Source organism: Arvicola amphibius, chromosome 12 (assembly GCF_903992535.2).
Source record: "Arvicola amphibius chromosome 12, mArvAmp1.2, whole genome shotgun sequence".
Lineage (NCBI taxonomy): Eukaryota > Metazoa > Chordata > Mammalia > Rodentia > Cricetidae > Arvicola > Arvicola amphibius.
Genome location: NC_052058.2, coordinates 151,753,820 through 151,774,482, shown reverse-complemented (window position 1 = coordinate 151,774,482; position 20,663 = coordinate 151,753,820). Strand labels below are relative to the sequence as shown.

General features: G+C 45.3%; 1 protein-coding gene across 3 annotated transcripts in view; it reads left to right on the top strand.

Annotated features, from left to right (window-relative positions):
• The window catches only part of Crtc3 (CREB regulated transcription coactivator 3), a 106,711-nt gene that overhangs the window by 12,981 nt on the left and 73,067 nt on the right, over nt 1-20,663 (top strand). The gene's annotated exons all lie outside the window — the stretch shown is intronic.

Here is a 20,663-nt window from a genome sequence, read left to right as displayed (position 1 = left end):
TTCCATGTTAAAACTGGCTCTTCTTTGTTGAGAAACTGAGTTTGTTGTTTTTATGATACCCTAAGGATTGTGGAGCATTTTGGATTTCTACTCTGTGTGTGTGTGTTGTGTATGTTTGTATGGGCACAAGCATGTCATGGCATACATGTCATACATGTGAAGGTCAAAGGGCAACCTCAATTGTTAGTCCTCACCCTCTGTCTTTTTGAGATAGGGTCTTTTTGCTGCTGTGTACATGAGGCTAGCTCTTTGCTGCTGTGTACACCAGGCTAGCTGTCTCGCAAGCTTTTGGAGATTCTTCTCTGTTTCTCCTACTTCTCTCTAGGAGTACTGGGCTCACAGATGTGTTCTGCCATGTACAGCCATATGTGAATTCTGAGGGCCTGAACTCAAGTCTTCATGATTGCATGGAAAATGCTTTATCCCCTGAGTCATCCCCTAGCCCAGATTCTGGATTTTTAAGTTAGGAATGCTCAACCAGTTACGTTTTTGCTAATATATGAGAAAACTGGGGTCTGTGGTACTTCTGCATTTAAGCATACAGATTAAGAACATTTTTTAACATTAAAAATTGTAATTTTAGGCAAGGGGTGGCACGCTTTTAATCCCAGCACTTGGGAGGCTGAGGCAGGGGGATTCTGAGCTGAGTGCAGCCTGGTCTACAGAGCGAGTTCCAGGACAGTGAGAGCTGCACAGAGAAACCTGGTCTCAATAAACTAAAAAAATATATATTACTTTGGGGAGCTGGAAATCTAGCCCAGCAGTTAGAGCATCTGCTGTTCCTGCAGAGGACCCAAGTTCAGGTCTCAGCACCCTGTCAGGAAGTCCAGTGCCAGAGCGTCTGATTCCTCTTCTGGTCCCTGTGAGCACCTGAAAGCACATGGTGCACATTCATACACTCAGGCACACGTGTGTAGGCATAAAAATAAATACATCTTTTTAAAAATTACTGTTTGAGACTTGGGGAGACACTGCAGCAGATAAAGCGTTTGCTGTAAGTATGAACACTAGAGATGGCATCTTTAGAACCTGCAGAAAAGCTGGGCATGTGTGGCAGCCACCAGAAATGATGGCACTGAGGAAGCAGAGGTGGCTAGCCACACCGGCTGTGCTTGGTGTCCTTGCACCTCAGCAAGAGATCCGGCCTCAGTACAGTGGAGCAAGACTGAGGCAGACACCAGGGTCAGCTCCAGGCCTTCACAAACACCTGCACCCCCACCCAGAACCACATGTGTCTACACACACATATAAAATGTGTTTTTATTTGCTTTTTGGCATATAGCCCAGGCTGGCGTCCAGTTCTCTATCCGCTTGTCTCTATCCTCCTACCTTGACCTCTAAGTGTTGGACTTAGAGGTCTGGTTCCCATGCACTAATTTGGGGTAAGGATGCATCTCAGTTTGTCAAGCACCTGACTGCATACACAAGGCCCTGGGTTGGGTTTCCAGAACAACATGAGTAGGAGGATTAGAAGTTCAAAGTCATCCTTGACTATAGAGTAAGTTTGAGGCCAGCTGGGATTAATGAGACCTTGCCTTGAGAGAACCCTAAAAAGCATTTTTGATTTTTGTGACCTGACCTTGTTGACGGTCACAGGCAATTATTTTGTAGTGCAGCTGTCTTTTAACACTGTCTGGGGCTTGGGATTGAACCCAGGGCTTCACAGAGGGCAGGTAGATTCAGGTGGTGAATCTGTAGAAATCGCTCAGAGGTGACAGTTGGATCCTGTCAGGCATGTGCTTCCAGTTTGTCCTGTGACTGTGGCTGTGCCCTCACCAGCGGCAGTTGGTCTTTCCGGGTTCCCGCTCCGAAGCTGCTCTTTCTCCTTTGTAGTGAACGACTGACTGTTCTTGCCCAGCTACCTTAAGTCTTCACTAAACTGCATCAAACTTTGCATTATAAACACACATGCATAAAACAAATATATATATAAATATATTTATTGACATATATTTATAGTATATCTGTGTGTGATTTTAAGAATTCCCATTTTGCTGAGTGGGTTATGATCTGTAACTGTTACTTTTATTTTAATGACGGTATAATCACTCATTAGGCTAGTAGAAACCTTCTTCCAAATAGCAAATTCTATAACAAATTGATGTGAAAACGGGTCTTGGGGCATAGGTTTTCTTCTGATACTTTTTTTGAGATGTAATTGAGTCTTTAGAAAGATAGCTTTATGTCATGGAACCACCATAACAATCATTGAGGTATAGGATGCTTTCCTCACACAGAGTGGCTGTGTCCCTTGGTGGTGGTCACTCTCCATGGTCCCCGCAGTACCCTGTGGATGTGGTCTTCTGGCTCTGGGTCGCCGTTAGTCGGTCACACTGGAGCCCCATCTGTGCTGTCGCACGCGCTCGTTTCCTGTATGCTGGGACAAAGTGCCACACCGTGGTGGCTTACACCAGCAGGAAGTCACTTTCTCACAGGTCTTAGTCTGGGAGTGTGAAATCATGGATCATCATTCCAATGAATGCTCCCTGGCTTTTTGTGTAGTGCTGTAACTGCCACCTGTGGCTTTCTCGTCATGTGACCTTCCCATGTATCTGTGACTTAACCCCTTCTTCCCACTCTTATTCATTCATTCATTCATTCATTCATTTATTTATTTTGGTTTTTCGAGACAGGGTCCTGTCCTGGAGTTAGCTCTTGTAGACCAGGCTGGTCTCGAACTCACAGAGATCCGCCTGCCTCTGCCTCCCGAGTGCTGGGATTAAAGGTGTGCGCCGTCACCGCCCGGCTCCCCACTCTTATAAAGACACCAGGCTTGGATGGCGGGCAATGTTACTCTAGTGTGACCACCATCTGAATTGATAAATCATGTGCAAAGATCCTGCTTTTTTTTCTTTCATTTTCCCCCTTCCTCTTTTTCTTTCTCCTTTCTTTTGAGACGATGTCTTATCCTACTACCCAGGTTGGCCTAGAAAACACTGTTAGAGTGGCCTCTAACTTGGAGCAGTCCTCCTGCCTCAGCCTCCTGAATGCTGAAATTACAAGTCCACAGCATCCAGCTGAGTGTGTGCAGCTGTGCTCTTGTGTGAATGCCTACTGGGCCTGGTGGGTCATGAGCTAAATTGATTTTTTCCACTCTGTTCCTGTATTTCTAATGCAGGGGACTGTACTTGGCTTTTGAGCATGCTGACCAAGCCCTTTACCCCATCCATACGCCAGCCCCTACTTTACCTTTTTAGGAGGTTACCTGGTTTCCAGAGCGGCTATATGATGTCACACTCCCATCAGCAAGATGTAAGCATTCCAATGACCCCGGATCTTCTCTAGCACTTGGCATTTCAGGCTTAAAAAACAAAACATCTGCCAGGTGTGGCAGCATGTGCTTTTAGTCCCTGCAGCTAGGTAGCACAGGCAAGTGGATCTCTGTGAGTTTGAGGGTAGGCTAGGCCAGGTGGGAGGTATATATAGTAAGACATCCCCCAAAAAAACCACCAAAACCAAACAAACAAAAAGCCAACCAGTCACACACACACACACACACACACACACACACACACACACAAATGTGCCATCTTAATACTTAATATACAATTCAGTGGCATTAAGAACATTCATATGCTTGTACAGCCAGTCTCCAGGACTTTTTCACCTCACAAAACTGGAACTTGGTACTCCCTGAGAAAACATTCCTGATTTTGCTTTCCCAGCCTGGCAGCCACCCTCTGCTTTCTGCCCTTGATGGGGCTGCTCTCCGTGCCTCATCTAATCACACGGTTTGTCTTTTTGTGACTAAGCTGTTTCACCTCACACAATTTCCTCAAGTTTCATCCATATTGTGACAGGATTTCCTTCCCTTTTAAGGGTGAATAATATTCTATTGTATGTGCATACCACAGTTGTTTATCTGCTCATCTGGTTGACACTTGCTTTGCTCTGCCTCTTGGCTGTGGCACATTCCGCTACTGTAAATGTGCCATGGTGAGCGGATAGCTCGGGTCCCTGCTGCTTCCTGTTTTGTCAAAGGGCTCAGGTAGCCTAGACTGGCCTCAAACTGGCTCGTAGCGGAAGATAACAGTGAATTTCTAATCCTCCTGCCTCTGCCTCCCAAGTTTTGGGATTGCAGATGTGTGCCTCATGCCTGCTTTAAGAACCTGTTCTCGGGGGGTGGGGGTGAGGGAAGGAGATGGAAATCTTTAATAAAAAAAAAAAAAGAACCTGTTCTCAGTTGTCTTAGGTATGAATTCAGAACTGGGGTTGCTAGGTCATATGTAGGTCTCAGGAACTGCCTGTGTTCTAGAGCAGCCGCTCTGGTTTATATTCTTGCCATAGTACACAAGGTCCCAGCTTTCCCACTCCCTCCTCCCAAAGCCATGCTGCTGGATGTGCTATTTCCGTAGAGAAAGCTTCGGTGTCTCATTGTGTCTTCAGTCTTCACTTCCCTAACAACTAATAATGTAGCTTTGGCTAGCCTGGAATTCATTGTGTAGACCAGGCTAGCCTCAAACATGGGGATCTGCCTGCTTCTGCAGCCTGAGTGCTGGGAATGCTTCGTGTCCTGCTCGAGCATCTTTTCATGTGCTTAGTTGACTTGCTGCTGCTGCCATCCCCTTCTCCCCTCTTCTTCTCCATCCTCCTCTTCTTCCTCCTCCTCCCTTTCTCCAACATTCCCCTTTTGTCTTCTCTCCTTCCTTTATGATAACAACAGCTATTATTACTGTTGTTTTTATAGACAAGGTCTCACTTTGTAGCCCAGGCTGGCCTTGATCTAGAGTGCTCCTCAGCTTCTCTAGTGCTAGAATTTCAGGCTGGGGAGATGGGGACATCTTGAAAATATGGAGTCTTTATTCTTGACTGTGGCTCCCGTTCCAAATCCTGCAGAAACACAGATTTTAATTGAGTTGCTTATAATCACCTACTTATACACAGTCCTCGTCCTTATATATTTCCCCTTATAATATTTTAATTAACAAAGAAAAATGTATATGCATAATATGCCACCTTTTTCTTTTTCCTCTGCTGGGGATTGAATTTGGGGTGTAAACATGCTGATTAGGCATTCTTCACTGAGTTCCATCTCCCAGTGGTTACAACATGTTTTGGTACGTGGGGAATAACTACATCAAGCTAATTAGTGTCCATACGGCCTCATACCCTTATCACTTTGTGCAAGACTGTACTCTCAGAACTGTTCAGTTATACAGTGTGTTTTTAGTAGTTATAGTCACTATGAGGTCCAGTAAATCCTTTAAACTGTTCCTCCTCCTGTCCATCATGATTATGTTTTGTTTTGTATCTATATAGCCCAGGCTAGCCTCCAACCCACTATGTAGCTTCAGGCTTGATTTGAACTCTTTTCTCTTGACTCGGTCTCCTGGGTGCTGAATTACAGGTTGTACCTCCACACCAAGCACAACCTGTGATTTTGCTTGTTTCTTACTATAACATTGGCTGGTTAACAGAGTGCTGTTTTAATATGGCTAAAGGCCAGTTCTTTATCCCAGCACATTCTTTACTCCAGCAGCCCCTCACAGGGGATACAGATTGTTATCTGACTCAACCAAAGCATGACATTCAAGACCCCTTCTGATAGTCCTTAGTATGGGATGGGCTATCAGTCAAAGCTGTCTACTGGTGAGACTGGCACATGCACACTGCAGGCTTGTGAGGAGGAAGTGGCAAATCCTTTGAGACCAGGGTTGCCCCTTTTGGTTAGAGGAGGAGTAATTCTCTCACTGTCGCCATACGTTCTGAGCCACAGCCTGGGCCCCTGTTGGCTGTGTGTCCTGCTTATTAGGAACCACAGAGCAAGGGACTAGAGGTTCTCATGTATCCACACTGGGCTTTTGGAGTGTCAGTGTTGCTTTTTGTAGCCTCCATATAACATGCCTACCCTTTCAGATTGTATCACCCAAACCAGCTGCTAATCTCATCACCAGAGACTTCTACATTGTAACAAAGTTGTGTCATTATGTTTATAAACTGAAGGTTCCTAAATTCGGACTGAGTTTGAGAACTGTCTGGTTGCCAAGTGAGAAAACCCTTGTTGCATGGTGGCAGAAACTTTCAGAGAGGAAGACGAAAGGGTACCTTTACTGAGGTTCACTTTCAATATGTGTGGCTGTACTGAAGCCAGAGTCTGCATAGCAAGGGTTAGAGAACCAAGGCTTAAAGACCACGGCTTTGCCCTTAGTTCAGTCTCAGTGGGCTTCCTTTACGGTTTCCTTCCTTAATTCCATGAGGTTCTAAGAAAAAGGAAAGTAAGCCGGTCACTGGTAGCACACACTTAATCCCACCACTTGGGAGGTGGAGGTAGGTGGATCTCAGTGAATTTGAGGCCAGCTTGGTCTACAGAACAAGTTCCAGGACAGCCAAGGAATATAAACCCTGTCTTAAAAAAAACCAAAGAAAAGAAAAAACAACAGGAAAGCAAGAAAACAGACTGACAAAACCCATAGAAGCCTATATTGAGCTTACACTGTGTGCCAGATACTGGATTAAATTCTTCACATATACTATTAATTTTTACAGAATCTCCTTGGGGTTTAGTCATTAGACAAAGATAATGGAGAGGGGTACCATAAATAAATTATAGTCACTACCAAAGTGTATATATGTATGTATATATATAATTTATTATTACTAAAATACATGTATGCATATATATGTAATTTATTTTTTTAAAAGGAAAATATATTTTTAGATATTCATAGAAAAAATTTAAAAATATTTTTCCTGATTTTAAATGTGATAGTTGCTCTTTATAGAAGCAGATAATATCTTTCTTTGTACTTGATTTTTTTCCAATAGCTTTGCTGTGATAAGCATTCTTTTTTTTTTGAGACAGGGTTTCTCTGTAGCTTTGGTGATAAGCATTCTTAACAAATAATTATCATAGTGCATGAAAAATTTATGCCTTCCCTTCTTTCTGTTGTGAACAATACTCCCTGTGTTTAAACTTCTAAAGTATTATCTAGTTTCTCACGGGGCTTATCACATACATACACCGCAATGTACTTGAAAAACACCTCCCACTCCTTCAAAAGAAAATGATTCTCTTGATTTTTTAGCCTGGTTTTCTGGTTTGTAAAGTATGTCTAAAAGAAAATGGCAGAAGACCTGGCAGTGACTTGGTACTGTGTCCAGAAGACAGAACAGGAGTTCTTCTCCATCGTCCCCTTAGCCTCTTAGGCAGCCATTCCTCGCTGCGTGTTTACACGCCAGCCTTGGGAACTTGTGTTTCTGCATGTCAGAGCAGTAGCATAAATGGCGCGAATGTAGACCTCGCAGCGGTAGAGCACCCTCGCTTTCCAGGTGGAAGCTGACCTCTCAGTTCTTCAGCCTTTGTCCTCCTCCTGGGGGTCCCGAGACTGGGAAGAGGGTTGCCTTTCTTTGGTCTCTATGCTGTGATAAGGTTCCACGAACAAAATCAACTTGGGGAGGAAAGGGTTTATTTGGCTAGCATAATTCCAGGTTACAGTTTATTGAGGGAAGCCAAGACAGGAACTCCAGTCAGGGACCTGGAGGCGGAAGCTGATGCTGCTTACTGGGCTGCTCCTAAGCTTTCTCACTTTCCCTTTCTGACACTGTCAGGACCCCTGCCCAGGGACGGCACCGCTGACTTGTAGCCTTCACTTAACCACTCTCGGGTCCATAGATCTGAAGCAAGGGTACCTGCAAGCTCAGGCTGGCAGAACACTACCCTGTAGTCATTGGAGCTCTTCCTCCTCCTACTGTGTGCACAGACTGGTCTGTGAGGGCTTCCTGTTCCGCTCCCTCCCTCTTCTGAGAGAGTTAACTACTTTCTTCCTTCATTCCAAAGAAATACACGTGGCAAACATTTCTTCATTTCTTTCTTTTTTTTTTTTTTTTTTTTTTTGACAAAAATCTCACTGTGTAGCCCTGGGTGTCCTGAATTATTTCCACTATATAGATCAGGTGGGCCTCAGACTCACAGAGCCTCCTCCAGAGTGCTTTGATTAAAAGCTTGTACCACCACCATGCCTGGCATCGTGTCTGTTCTTTGCTAGTTTGTTTGGTGGTACTAGGAACTGAACCTACAGCCTCTACCACAGAGCTATGGCCTCATTTGGCAAATGTTTCTTGAATACCTACTTGTGTGGCAGGCTCAATATAGACTCTAGGAAACAGTAAGACAGACCCCTCCCCCCCCCAACAGTTGTGGTCCTGTTAGTTCTGGTCCCAAATCTCTGGCTCTGCTTCTTCTCATGAAGGAGGGCTTCTCTGCTTCCACCCACAAATGGCCTTGGAATCTCAGCCAGCATCTATGGAGACCACCCAGCAGTTCTTTGTAGCATCTTAAAATCCCCTCTGTAGAGCCGGGCGGTGGTGGCGCACGCCTTTAATCCCAGCACTCGGGAGGCAGAGGCAGGCGGATCTCTGAGTTCGAGGCCAGCCTGGTCTACAAGAGCTAGTTCCAGGACAGGCTCTAGAAACTACAGGGAAACCCTGTCTCGAAAAACCAAAAAAAAAAAAAAAAAAAAAAAAATCCCCTCTGTATCTCTGGGTCGGCTTCTGACTCCTCATGTCCCCCTGACCAGCTCTCACTTTCAGACTTTATGCTTTGCTGTTTTGCCTATGGCTTGCTCTCAGCTGCTGTTTGTTTGGGTGCTGCTTAGGCTGAGCTGTTCTGCGGGGAGGAGTGTGGGCTGACTTGTCACACAGATCTAGATGGCATCACCATCTGAGTCTGTGCTGTGGGCATTTTCTCTGCCTCTCTAAGTCCGTTTGTGAGGTACGAGTCTAATAATTGTTGTGTAAGGTAAACTGAAACCGTAGGAAGCAGGAGGCATTGACCGAGGCATTTGGGAACTGGTGTGTGTTAAGAGAACTAGCGTGTAAAGATAACAGATTACTTCCAAAGCCGCTAGCTAAATTCTGTTTATGTGTGTTCACTCATCGTAGTTGGTGGCTTTTGTGGCAGAGTCATCTGCTCAAAACCTAAAGTGAGAAAGAATTTTGTTCCCAGGGTCATAAAGCTTAGCGGCCAGCCCTGCTCTTGGGCACTGGGTGCTCTCTGCCAGCCCCAAAACAACACTGCTTCATCCAGTGCTGTTGGAGAGGATGAGGTAGGCAGTGACCCTGAGTCTCTGCGTGAGGTTTAGAGGACCACTTTGCAGGTCACTTTAGTATGAACTGTTGCCAGGAAAGACTTCCACTGGTTGCTAATACTATTTGCTTTATGTTGCGTCTTAATTTCTTTTGCAGAAAGTGACCTTGTTTCTAAGTTCTGTGTGGGAGTCTGATCCTTGCAAACCAAATGCACTTTGCAGCTGGGATATCTCTCTCTGTTTTGCTCGATGTTTGCCTTTGATTTTTACTTTCAGCAGCGTGTTCTTTTTTTCTGCTGAAGGGAATAGAGAGAAGCACAGAAAGTTAGTGACTTACTTAATGCTTGTGGAATGTGCATCTGTCCCAAAATAGGAACTGTGACCAAGGATATGGTTGTCATATTTTAATACAAATTTGAATTGTGCCTTTTTTCTCTTTCTTTTTATCTATCCATATGTGTTGAATAAGAGACTTAAGAGAATAAGAGAGAAAAGTAGACAGCTCATGAATCTCTAGTAGTCTGGAATTAAGCCTTTGTTTGAAATTATAGAAGGAGCAAGGAAGCATCGGCCCCAGCATGAATTAGGAACATCTGTATCTATGGGAACCAGGGCAGTACCGTGTGCATTCTGCCCTTCCATTCCATCCCATTTGCTCCTACAGTAAGGGATCAGCAATGTACAGATGCTTGAGGGGCTTGAGATGCAGCTCATTGGCATAGTGCTTGTCTTACATCCATGAAGTCCTAGGTTTGATCCCCAGCACTACATAAGTAAAGTGTGATGGTACACACCTTTAATCCAAGCGTTCAGGAGAGAGAAGCTGGAGGATCAAAAGTTCAAGGTCATCCATAGCTGCATTGCAAGTTTGAAGCCAGTCTGGGACACATGAGATACTATTTTTAACACACTATTCCATAGTGTTTTAAAAAGGCAGTTGTCAGGGCTGGAGAGATGGCTCAGAGGTTAAGAGCACTGCCTGCTCTTCCAAAGGTCCTGGGTTAAATTCCCAGCAACCACATGGTGGCTCACAACCATGTGTAATGAGATCTGGTGTCCTCTTCTGGCCTATAGGCATGCATGCAGATAGACCACTATATACTTGATAAATAAATAATTTTTTAAAAGAAGTTTTTAAAAAGGCAGTTGCCACAATAGCACCCACCTATAGTCCCAGCTTTTCAGAAGATTAAGGCAGGAGGCTCTTTGCCTCTGTTTGTTCACCTTTAAACTGGGGACAATTGATAATGCAAGTGTCATTTAAATTTTTGTGTAATTGGGAGGTATAAATGAGTTCTTATGTAGAACACCCTAGAACAGTGCTTGGCAGGAGGTGAGCCAGGTGGGTGTTTCCTCAGCGTTGTTTCTGCCTCCCCTGCTGCTGCCACTGCAGCTTGCAGCATCACCGCCCCCTCTTGGGCACCGTGCACACAAGCAGCAGCGTGAGCGCTGCCACTCCGCAGCTCAGAGTCCTCGTCAGTCTAGACTGCATTTCTGCTAACAGTACCTACCTTTGAGGACTGTGGTGGGGTGACGTAGGCAGTCTCCATGGCAGTATGGGCAACTGATAGTTTGATGGTGCTGTTGGGACCACAGCAGCTCCTGACACACGAGCTGTTCACACCAGGGCTTCATTCTCCGCTGTGAGTTGTGTCCCTGGTAAGTCGTTTGTTCTTACTAATGAAGTACCATTTCTCTTAATGATGAGAGATAATGGGCTCAGCAGTTAAGAGTGGGTACTGCTCTTGCAAAGGATCCAAGTTCGGGTTCCAGTACCCTGGTTAGACAATTTATAAGTACCTGTGACCTCAGCTCTGAGGTCATTGTTCTCCTCGTCCCACCTCGGACACTTGCAGTCATGTGCATACATCTCCTTGTAGACACGCAGACACACACACACACACACACACACAAATAGAATAATGTTTAAAATAAGTTAAAAGGCTGCAGTAAGTAAAAGTAAAAAGCCTAAATAAACAAACATGACTAGAGCTAAATCAAAGCTGCCTCCAGCTTCCCATCACTGCCCTTCCACCCTACAAAATAAGAGGGTGTGTGCACCCCCAGGGCTGGTCACACCTTGGCTACATTCTGGGTACAAGGATCCCACAGCTACTGGTGAGTTTATTTGTATGGACGGAAAAGAGCTGAAAAATCACAGGCCTGGGGAGCCGCCAAGACACCAGGGCTTCCCTCATGCTCTTCCGGGCTCTCATTCACCGGGCGGCAAGCTTGGCTCCTAATGGTTGCCAGGCCAACGCACCGTAACCCTGTACAGCCCGACTGTGCTTATCTTGTCCAAACATACTTATATGCCAGGAAATACTTGTTCAGATGATTAAAAATCACTTTTCTATTGCATTAAGCAGCTATTGTTACCTGCCCTGAATTTATTTACTAATGTTATTGAGTGCCCGTCATGGATGGATATCTGTGGGTTTATGAAGATAATTCAGAGACTATCTGCTTAAGAAGTTTTTAGTTGGCTATGATGATGTACAGCCCTAATCCCAGCACTAGGAGGCAGAGGGAAAGGTTCCAGGGCAGCGTGGGTTACATAGCCACACCCTGTCTCGGAAACAGCAATAAAAGCCACTTAGAATCAAGACTGATAAACTGAATATTTGCATGGTAACTACAGCACAGTATCACTAACTCTAGCACCCCCCCCCCCCGTTTCTTTCAAGACAAGCTGTGATAAGTCTTCAGGCTGGCCTCAAACTTAGCTATGAAGTCAGGACTGACTTTGGACTCCTGCTTGTCCTGATTCTCCTGCTTCTGCCTCCTAAGTAATGCCTGGAATTTTTAGCTTTGATTTTGAAGATTAAAATTAATTTCTTCTCTGTTTTTAGTTTTGGTGTGAATGGGTGTTTGCCTGCTTTATGTCTGTACACCATGTTTATGTTTGGTGTCCGTGGATGCCAGAAGAGGGCGTGAGACCCCCTAGAACCAGAGTTACAGATGGTTGTGAGCCACCCTGTGAGTGCTGGGAATCCAGCCAGGTCCTCAGAATAGCAGCCTTCTCACTGAGTACTCTCGACTGCTGAGCCGTCTCTCCAGTCCCTCATTTTAAACCTCTCTGTTCACTAAGAGTGTGGTGGTTCACATGGGTAATCCTTGTCCTTGGGAGGACAAAGCAGGGGACCAAGAGTTTGGGGCCAGTCAGGACTGTGTAGTAAGACTGTCTCCAAACACAAAACAAAATCTTTTCTATTTTGGGAAAGTAACAAATATACTGCATGTGTGTAGCTTGATTCCTAAGTCTTTGTTTTTCACTATAAAATAATACATGTCTATTACATAAAAGTTAGAAATAGTCAAAATTAAAATAATACATGCCTATTACATAAAAGTTAGAAGTAGTCAAAATTAAAAAGGAGTAAGTTGGATGTGGCACTTAGGAGGCAGAGGCTGGTGGATCTCTGTGAGTTCAAGTCCCGCCTGGTACTCAGGAGTCAGAGACAGGTGGATCTCCATGAGTTCAAGGCTCGTCTGATCTACAGAGTGAATTCCAGGCTAGCCAGGACTGCACGGAGATCCTGTCTCAAGGGAATTGGAGGGGGGACAGAAAAACTAGTCACACACACACACACACACACACACACACACACACACACACACACACACACACACTGCTTTTGAGACAGGGTCTTTTACAGTTCAGAATAGCCTGGAATTTGCAGTGTAGCTGGAGATGACCTTGAACTTGCCCCTCCTGATTGCTGGGGTTGCAGGTGTCTGTCACCGTGTCTCGTTTAGACCTCAAACCCAGGGCTTCAAGCACCTCACCACAGAGCCACATTCCTAACCCCCAGCACTATCTTAGGAACTGAAAAATGTTATTTTAGTGTTTCATTTTAGTCCTCCTGTACCTTTTATACAGATGATGTCATTCTTTCTCTCTGCCCTGTGTTTCTGTCTGTGTCTCTGTGTGTGCTCACATGTGTGCATGTGTGCACATGTATTCCTGAGCATTAGACTCAAGGCTTTGTGATCCATCTGCTTCAGTCTCTCCAGGCCCTTACGTTCCATATTTGGATCCTGGAATTTCCCTATGCTTCTGTTTCAGCTATTAAAATAATTATTTAATATTATAATATTTTTCCATGTCATTAACATACTATACTATACTTACAATGTCATTAACATACTTTGTAAATATAGTCTTAAAAGCCAAACAATACTTCATCATCTTTGACCTATAATTCGCACCTATTCCCAAAATGTCAGGTTCTGATTTTCTTTGATTAAAAGTAACATAGTAGTAAGCAGATTTATATGTGACTCTTCTATACTTTGATTATAAATTTCTGCCAGTAAAATCGGTCAGAAGGAACTGTCTGCATGGGTTTTCTTCCATGTGGCCTCATTGCTTTTGGCAATGATGTTTAGTCTCACAGAAATTGTGGTGCTGATTGATTTAGATACTTATTATTTGATTGCAAGAGACCATTAGCATTTCTGGAACTCATATTCCAAGTGTGTGTTTACTATTCAAGAATGACTCCAAAGTCCATGACGTAAAGTTTTTGTGTTTACTGAAGCTCACAGTTTAATCACGTGGGCTGAGCAGCTGACAACACTGCTTAGCAAATGCCACTGGGGCTTCCTAGCCTTGTGCAGTACTCTTCTATATTTGTTGACTTAAATACTTAGCTTTTGAATATACAGAACTTCTGTGGGGCTGGAGAGATGGCTCCGCAGTTAAGAGCACTGGCCACTCTTTCAGAGCTCAGTCCCCAGCACCCACATGGCTAACAACCACCTACCACTCTAGTTCCAAAGGATCTGATGCCATCTTCTGGGCTCTGCAGACACAGGAATGCACATATGTGCACAGACATGTATGCAGGCAGAACACTTAACAAATAAAATAAATAAATCTTTTAAAAAAAAGGACTTTTGCTGGGCAGTGGTGGCACGCACCTTTAATCCCAGTACTCAGGAGGCAGAGGCAGGCGGATCTCTGCGAGTTCTAGGCCAGCCCGGCCTACAGAGTGAGTTCCAGTACACGCAGGGCTACACAGAGAAACCCTGTCTTGAACACACACACGAAAAGAAAAGAGGACTTTTTGTGAAATTGGCAAGGCCATTAATCTATGGTTTAGAAACAGAGGGAAGCTGCCCCTGTTGCAGAAATGAGCTTTAGAAAACCCAAGACTCCGACACTTATCACCAAAGGCCTGCAGATGCCACCTAGTCCCTAGTTGCTAGATTGTATGTATTCATCTTTTATTTCTAGCAAATAAATCTGGTTTTATTCTTAGTACCAACCAAAGTAATTATTTTCTTTATAAAAAGTCATGAAATGTTATGTGAATGTAATTAAGCATGAAAAATAAATATATCACTGACGCTGTCATTTGGAGTACTGGGCTGCTGCTGTCCCTCCCCACTTGCTTGTTTTAATTTTAAAGGAGGTTCTTTAGGAAAGGAAATATGGGGAAAATAGTTTCTGAGAAAAACTTAGCAAGAGAGACGTTGCTTTGACCAATCGCAAGTTTGCATCAATGCCTTTGCCTAACCTCGCAGTCTCTCAGTCCTTTCTTTTCTTGAACATGTGTGCACTTTGGTTTTGTTTCCCATATATGTTCTTTTGGTTTGTTTGTTTTTGTTTTGTTTTTTTCTTTTAATATTTTTCGTATGCCTGAGTGTGTGTGTGTTCACCACAGACCCTCCGGAGCCTGTAGAGGTAAGAACCCATGAACTTTCCTGGTACTGGAGTTACAGGTGGTTGTGAGACATATGTGTGTGCTGGGGGTTGGACCTGGGTCCTCTGCAAGAGTCTGTGAGTGCTTTAACCACTGAGACTTCTCTCCAACCCCCTGTTTTGTTTTTTGTTTTTAAGACTGTGTTTCTTTGTGTATTCTGGCTGTTCTGGAACTAGCTCTGTATACTAGGCTGGCTTCAAACTCACAGAGATCCACCTGCCTCTGCGTCCCAAGTGCTGGATTAAAGGCGTGTGCCATCATCAGCATGTGTATACTTGCAAGAGCACCAGTCTTTAGAGTAGCTTTCTTCCTTCCCTCTGCTGACAGGGAGGTGGTGAACCACAGGTGCCTCTTGTCCTGTCCCCAGAATGCTTATTTCCTTTATTTCAGAGTCTATGGCAAACTTGTGCCCCCAGTCCTTCTTTGGAGGATTCTTTCCACTAAGATCTTAAATACACACAAAATGATGCCCCTGTTGACTGGCTTCCTGCTTCTTCATTTCTGGTCATTTTATAGAACACTCTTTTCCAGGCATGAATGTGATCTGTAATGTGCCAGCCTCCCCCAGTGTTGTGTTTGTTATGGGGGTATAGATGGCATCTCTTCCTGCTGTTGCCTCACTCCCCAGGCTCCTGGGCTCCTTGGCCCCCACCTGGCCTTCATCTTGCCCATGTCTAGGTTCCAGCCAGAACTGAGGCAGGGGACTCAGAGTGCTGCACATTCTGTGATTTGGCCTCCAGTCACCACTGCTGGCCTCGTGCCTTAGCTCTGAAAGCTGGACTTGGTCCGGCCCTCTGTGCCAGAGTCCCATGGTAACCGCCTCATTGCTTTGTGACCGCTTTTTATCAGCCCCATTCCCAGGGACTGAACCCAGCAGCCATTGCGCTCTCCTGGTATCGCCTCCAACCTGCCGTTTGAACCACACTCCGGAGCACTGTTGCTGCTTGTTCTGGTGCCCACAGTCAGGAAGTCCCTGTTCTGGACACTTATCTCAGCAAAGGGCTCTGTGTTCTTCCAGTTCTTCAGACCAGAATGCCGGGGTCATCCTTCACCCCTCTTATTCATTCACACCTGCTCTTGAGCCTTCAGCAAATTCTTGATTCGTCTTTAAAAGCGCATCCAGTGCCGGGGATGTAGCTCAATTGGCAGAGTGCTTATCTAGGTAGCTAGCATGCATAAGTATCTGGGTCCAGTCCCCAGAACTGGATAAGCAAGGCCTGGTGATACATGCTTGCATTCCCTGCATGGTGGTGGGGGGTAAAGGCAAGAGAATCAGAAGTTCAAGGTTATCTTCAATCACATAGTGAGTTTGAGGCTAGCTTGGGCTACATGAGACTCTATCTTCCCAGAGCTCTCTAAAATAAAAATAAATGCTAAAAGTTGGATCTGGTGGTGTACCCCTGTAATTTTAGCACTTGGAAACTAAAGTTGAGAGGATCGCTGGGCAGTGGTGGTATATGCTTTTTAATCCCAGCACTTGGGAGGCAGAGGCAGGGGGATCTCTGTGAGTTCAAGGGTAGCCTGATCTACAGAGTGAGTTCTAGGACAGGTTCCAAAGCTACAGAGAAACCCTATCTGGACCCCCCACAAAAAAAACAAACAAAAACCAAACAGGATCAAAAATGCAGGATCATCCTTGGCTAAATAGCTGGTTTGATGCCAACCTGAGCTCCATAAGATCATGTCTTAAAGCTGGGCGGTGGTGGCGCACGCCTTTAATCCCAGCACTCGGGAGGCAGAGGCAGGAGGATCTCTGTGAGTTCGAGGCCAGCCTGGTCTACAAGGGCTAGTTCCAGGACACCTAGGGCTGTTACACAGAGAAACCTGTCTCAAAAAACCAATGATGATGATGATGATGATATCTTGTCTTCAAATAAATAGATGACCACAGGCTATGCAACAGTAAAGCCCTTCAGAATCTTGACTACTCTTGCCTGTCCTGTCCTCTCCTTACTGGGTCCCTGCAGTAGGCTTCCCGCTGGGTCCTGTTAATTTCCATCATATTTTTTGAACTGCCTCTGAGTAATACTCTAAAACACGACCCGAACTCATCACTTTTCAGTCTTGGAGTGGCTTCATGGCATTCGGTTGTTTGGGTGGAAGCGTCACCCAGCCTCTGACATCCATATACCTGAAAAGTCTGGAATGTTCCTTAGGAGGCCCCACCCCAAGCTTCCTCCCCCTCGGAGTTAGCTCAGTCCAGACTCCACCTCTGAGAAAGCCCACCAAACAGTGACCCCCTTCCCAGAGATGCTCAAGACCACAGGGTATTTAAACTGCCCCCTGAGAGCAAATGCGTGGTTTTCTGGGTCTCTTCCCCTTCCTCTCTGGAAGGCCACCCAGGAGCGTTTGTGTCCATTAAACCTGGCCTTCTTCTGACTCGGTTTAACTTGGTCTGATTTGGATTATTGCGTTGGCGGAGAGGCTTATGGGGTGCAGAAACTTTTCAAGTATGCAGCCAAAGTGCAAATGAAGAAAATCTAGTGCCCCACAAGCTCCAGTCACCTCTGCTCTTACCTGCCTTCTGTCCCTTTCGCTGTCCCTAGGACTCTGACAGGGCCGTTCCTCCTGCTCTTTGAATGGCTTACTTCCTCACATTGCCCAGCTCTCCATTTCCATCAGTGAGGCAACATCAGGTCCTGAAAGTTACACTCCCAACCAGTCTGCGCAGGTGTGTTTTTCTCCTTAGCCCCTATCACTGTCCGGTACATGATGTTGTGGTCATAGTTTGTTTATATTTTGACAAATAAAGCTTGCCTGAAGAAGATCAGAGTGCAGAGCTAAACCACTAGAGGCCAGGAAGTGGTGACACACACTTTTAATCCCAGGACTCAGAAGACAGAGGGATCTCTGTTAGCTCAAGGCCACCCTGGGCTACACGAGATTGAATCTGTCTAAAAGAGAAACAGAGCTCACACAAAGGGGATCCCAGCGCTTGGAATCCTACGTCTTTAATCCCAGCACTAGAGAGGTGGAGACAGGAGGGATATGGCTGGGCAGAGAGAAGAATATGAGGTGGGAGGAGACAGTCTGAGGTTTGGTGGAGACAGTTGCAGTCTGAGGATGGGATCACCCTTCAGTCTGAGCATTGGTGAGGTAAAAGAACTCTCTAGTATCTAGCTGCTCTGTTTCTCTGATCTTCAGCATTAACCCCTATATCCGACTCTGGGTTTTTAATATTAATACCAATTAGAATTCATGCTACATCGTTTATCTGTTATTTACATCTTGTCTCCTGTCAGAACGTAAACACCAAGAAGGCAAAGGTGCTAAAGTCTAAAGCAGTACCATCTCCAGAGTGAAGGAATGAGGAGTTGAACGTTTTTTACTTGTGTGTTAATACATTTTTTTTTAATTTTAACTTTATGTTATGTGCCCTGGTGTGAAGGTGTCAGATCCCGGGGAACTGGAGTTACAGACAGTTGTGAGCTGCTATGTGGGTTCTGGGAATTGAACTCAGGTCCTCTGGAAGAGCAGCCAGTGCTCTTAACCGCTGAGCCATCTCTCAGCCCTCTGTTAATGCATCTTATATGTATTAACAGATTCTTGCAATGACCTTCTGTGATGGTACTTTCATGGTTACCACTTTACAGGCAGAAAACTGAGGCTAAGCGACCTACCAAGAGCGTCTGAGCCAGCAGACGGATACTCAGATAGGCAGCATGGCTGACTAGAAGTCCAGGCTTCAGCCCTGCCGTGACTGAATTGAAGCCTCCACAGCTGACATCGAAAATATGGACAATGATTCTCCTCTCAGATTACTGAAAGGGTTATAGATCTTGAGAATGTCATTTTCTTACGTATTTCTCTGATTATTGATAAGGTTGATTTACACACACACACACACACACACACACACACACACATTGGCCATTCAGGCTTCCTCTGGAGAGTTTCTGTTTATAACTTTTCCCAGTTTCTTTCTAATTAAGTTGGGAGGAATTTTTTGAGTGTTAGAGGTCTGTGTTCTTACAAACAGTCCTTCTCATCCTTTCACTGTTGAGTAATGTTTCTGGTAATAGTTTCTCTTCATGTGGTCACAGGTCCAGTGTTGGTTGATAATCAAGTCAACAAGAATACAGACTTATTCACTCAGCCGCTGTTTCCTCAGGGCTGGCATTGGGGGTTCTAAACCCTGACTTCTGGTTTGCACTACTGATGGTGGCCCTTTGAATTGGTTTTAACAGTTTCTTGAAAGATAATATGTATTCTCAGAGCCAAAGAGACCCAAACATTTTCCAGACTTTGGCTACATAATCTGAAGTTTCAAAAGCACTCTGGAATTTATGGGCTGGCCTCCACGTTATCAGGCATCTGTTGCCTTCTCTGGGAGCAGTTCACTTCCGGCTCCTTCCACCCTCCCTCAGCCGCGCCGCACAGATGGGGCAGATGATGCCTCTTCAGATGTCTCCCGTGGGATGAGCTCTGGAGGCGTCTCCGACTCGTAATTCATATGGTCAGAACTTGGCAGGCTCTTCTGAGCGCGGTGACTTCCTATCAGACCACCGGCTCCGTAGACCCTCCAGGCCCGAGTGCCACAGCCCCGGGGAGTGAGTATGGCCCCAGCTGCTGCCTACCCTAACTCAGGTTTGCTTTGAATCTAAACGGAAAATCTGAGGCCTTCGACTGTGGCCCCAAATGGCCCTCCTAGACCAGATTTGGTTTGTGCAGCTGTCTCACACAGGAAATGTCCTGGAGGTTGAGCCACTTGGTGTTCAATAAAATGGGTCTTTCAGATACCTCTTTTAAAAAATTATTATTTTGCTTTTAATTATGTGCATATGGCTGGGGCTGGGAGGTTTGTGCACATGAGCGCAAGTGCTGGAGGAGGCCAGAGGTGTGCGTAGGGCTAGAGTTGTGGGCAGTTGGGAGCCGCCCAATGTGGGTGCTGGGGACCACAGTGCTCTCCACTATATGTTCAATACTATGTAAGTCCAGCTCATCCTCTTCTCCCCCCGAGCCCCACCCTGTGTGTGTGTGTGTGTGTGTGCGCGCGCGCACGTGTGTACACCAGACAGAGGGAGCTGAAGTTACAAATGGTTGTGAGATTCCCCTATGTGGGTGCTGGGATCTGAACTTGGATCAAGAACAGCAAGCACACTTATCTTCAGAGCCAGCCATAGACCTGTGGCACATGTCTATATAATCCTAGCACTCTAGAAGTTGAAATAGAAGGATCACAAGTTCGAAGCCTGCCTGGGCTACATAGTGAGACTTGGCCTCAAACAAAGATTAAAACCTGCAATCCATCTGATACATGAAATATATAAAGGTCTCATGTCCTGATTTGGTGTCTCAGATTGACTGGTGGTCAGGAGTGTTGTCCCTGAGGTCAAACTGGGTCTCATTACCAGCTTGACTAGCATCGGGACATTGGGTAAGATTGTTAGCCTTTCTGCACCTAGTTTATGTATCCATAAAGCTCTGGTGACAGAGTACCTAAGGTAGACTGGCGTGATTAAATTAGCCAATACATGTACATCCTCAGAATAATGCCCGGCATGTAGTTATTGCTCAATGAACGTTGCAAAAGTCGTGTACCAACTTCTCTTGGGTGAAATGCTGGGCATGTCAACCTTCTTGTGTGATTTCAGTAAATTGTTGATACCACTTTTTCTCTCTGTATAGGTATGCTGTCGAGGGCTACAGATCTAAGTTTTGCTTTTATTTTTATTTTTCTAAGGTGAGGTTTCATGTATCCTAAGCTGAACTAGAACTCATTTGAGGATGACCTAGAACTGTGTGTGTCTGTGTGTGTGTGTGTTTGTGTGTGTGAGAGAGAGAGAGAGAGAGAGAGAGAGAGAGAGAGAGAGAGAGAGAGAGAGAGACTTACTTGTATCCCTGGCTGGCCTGAATTAACTTTGTAGACAGATCAGGCTGATCAGGCTGACCAGGTCTTCACAGAGATCTGCCTGCCTCTGCCTCT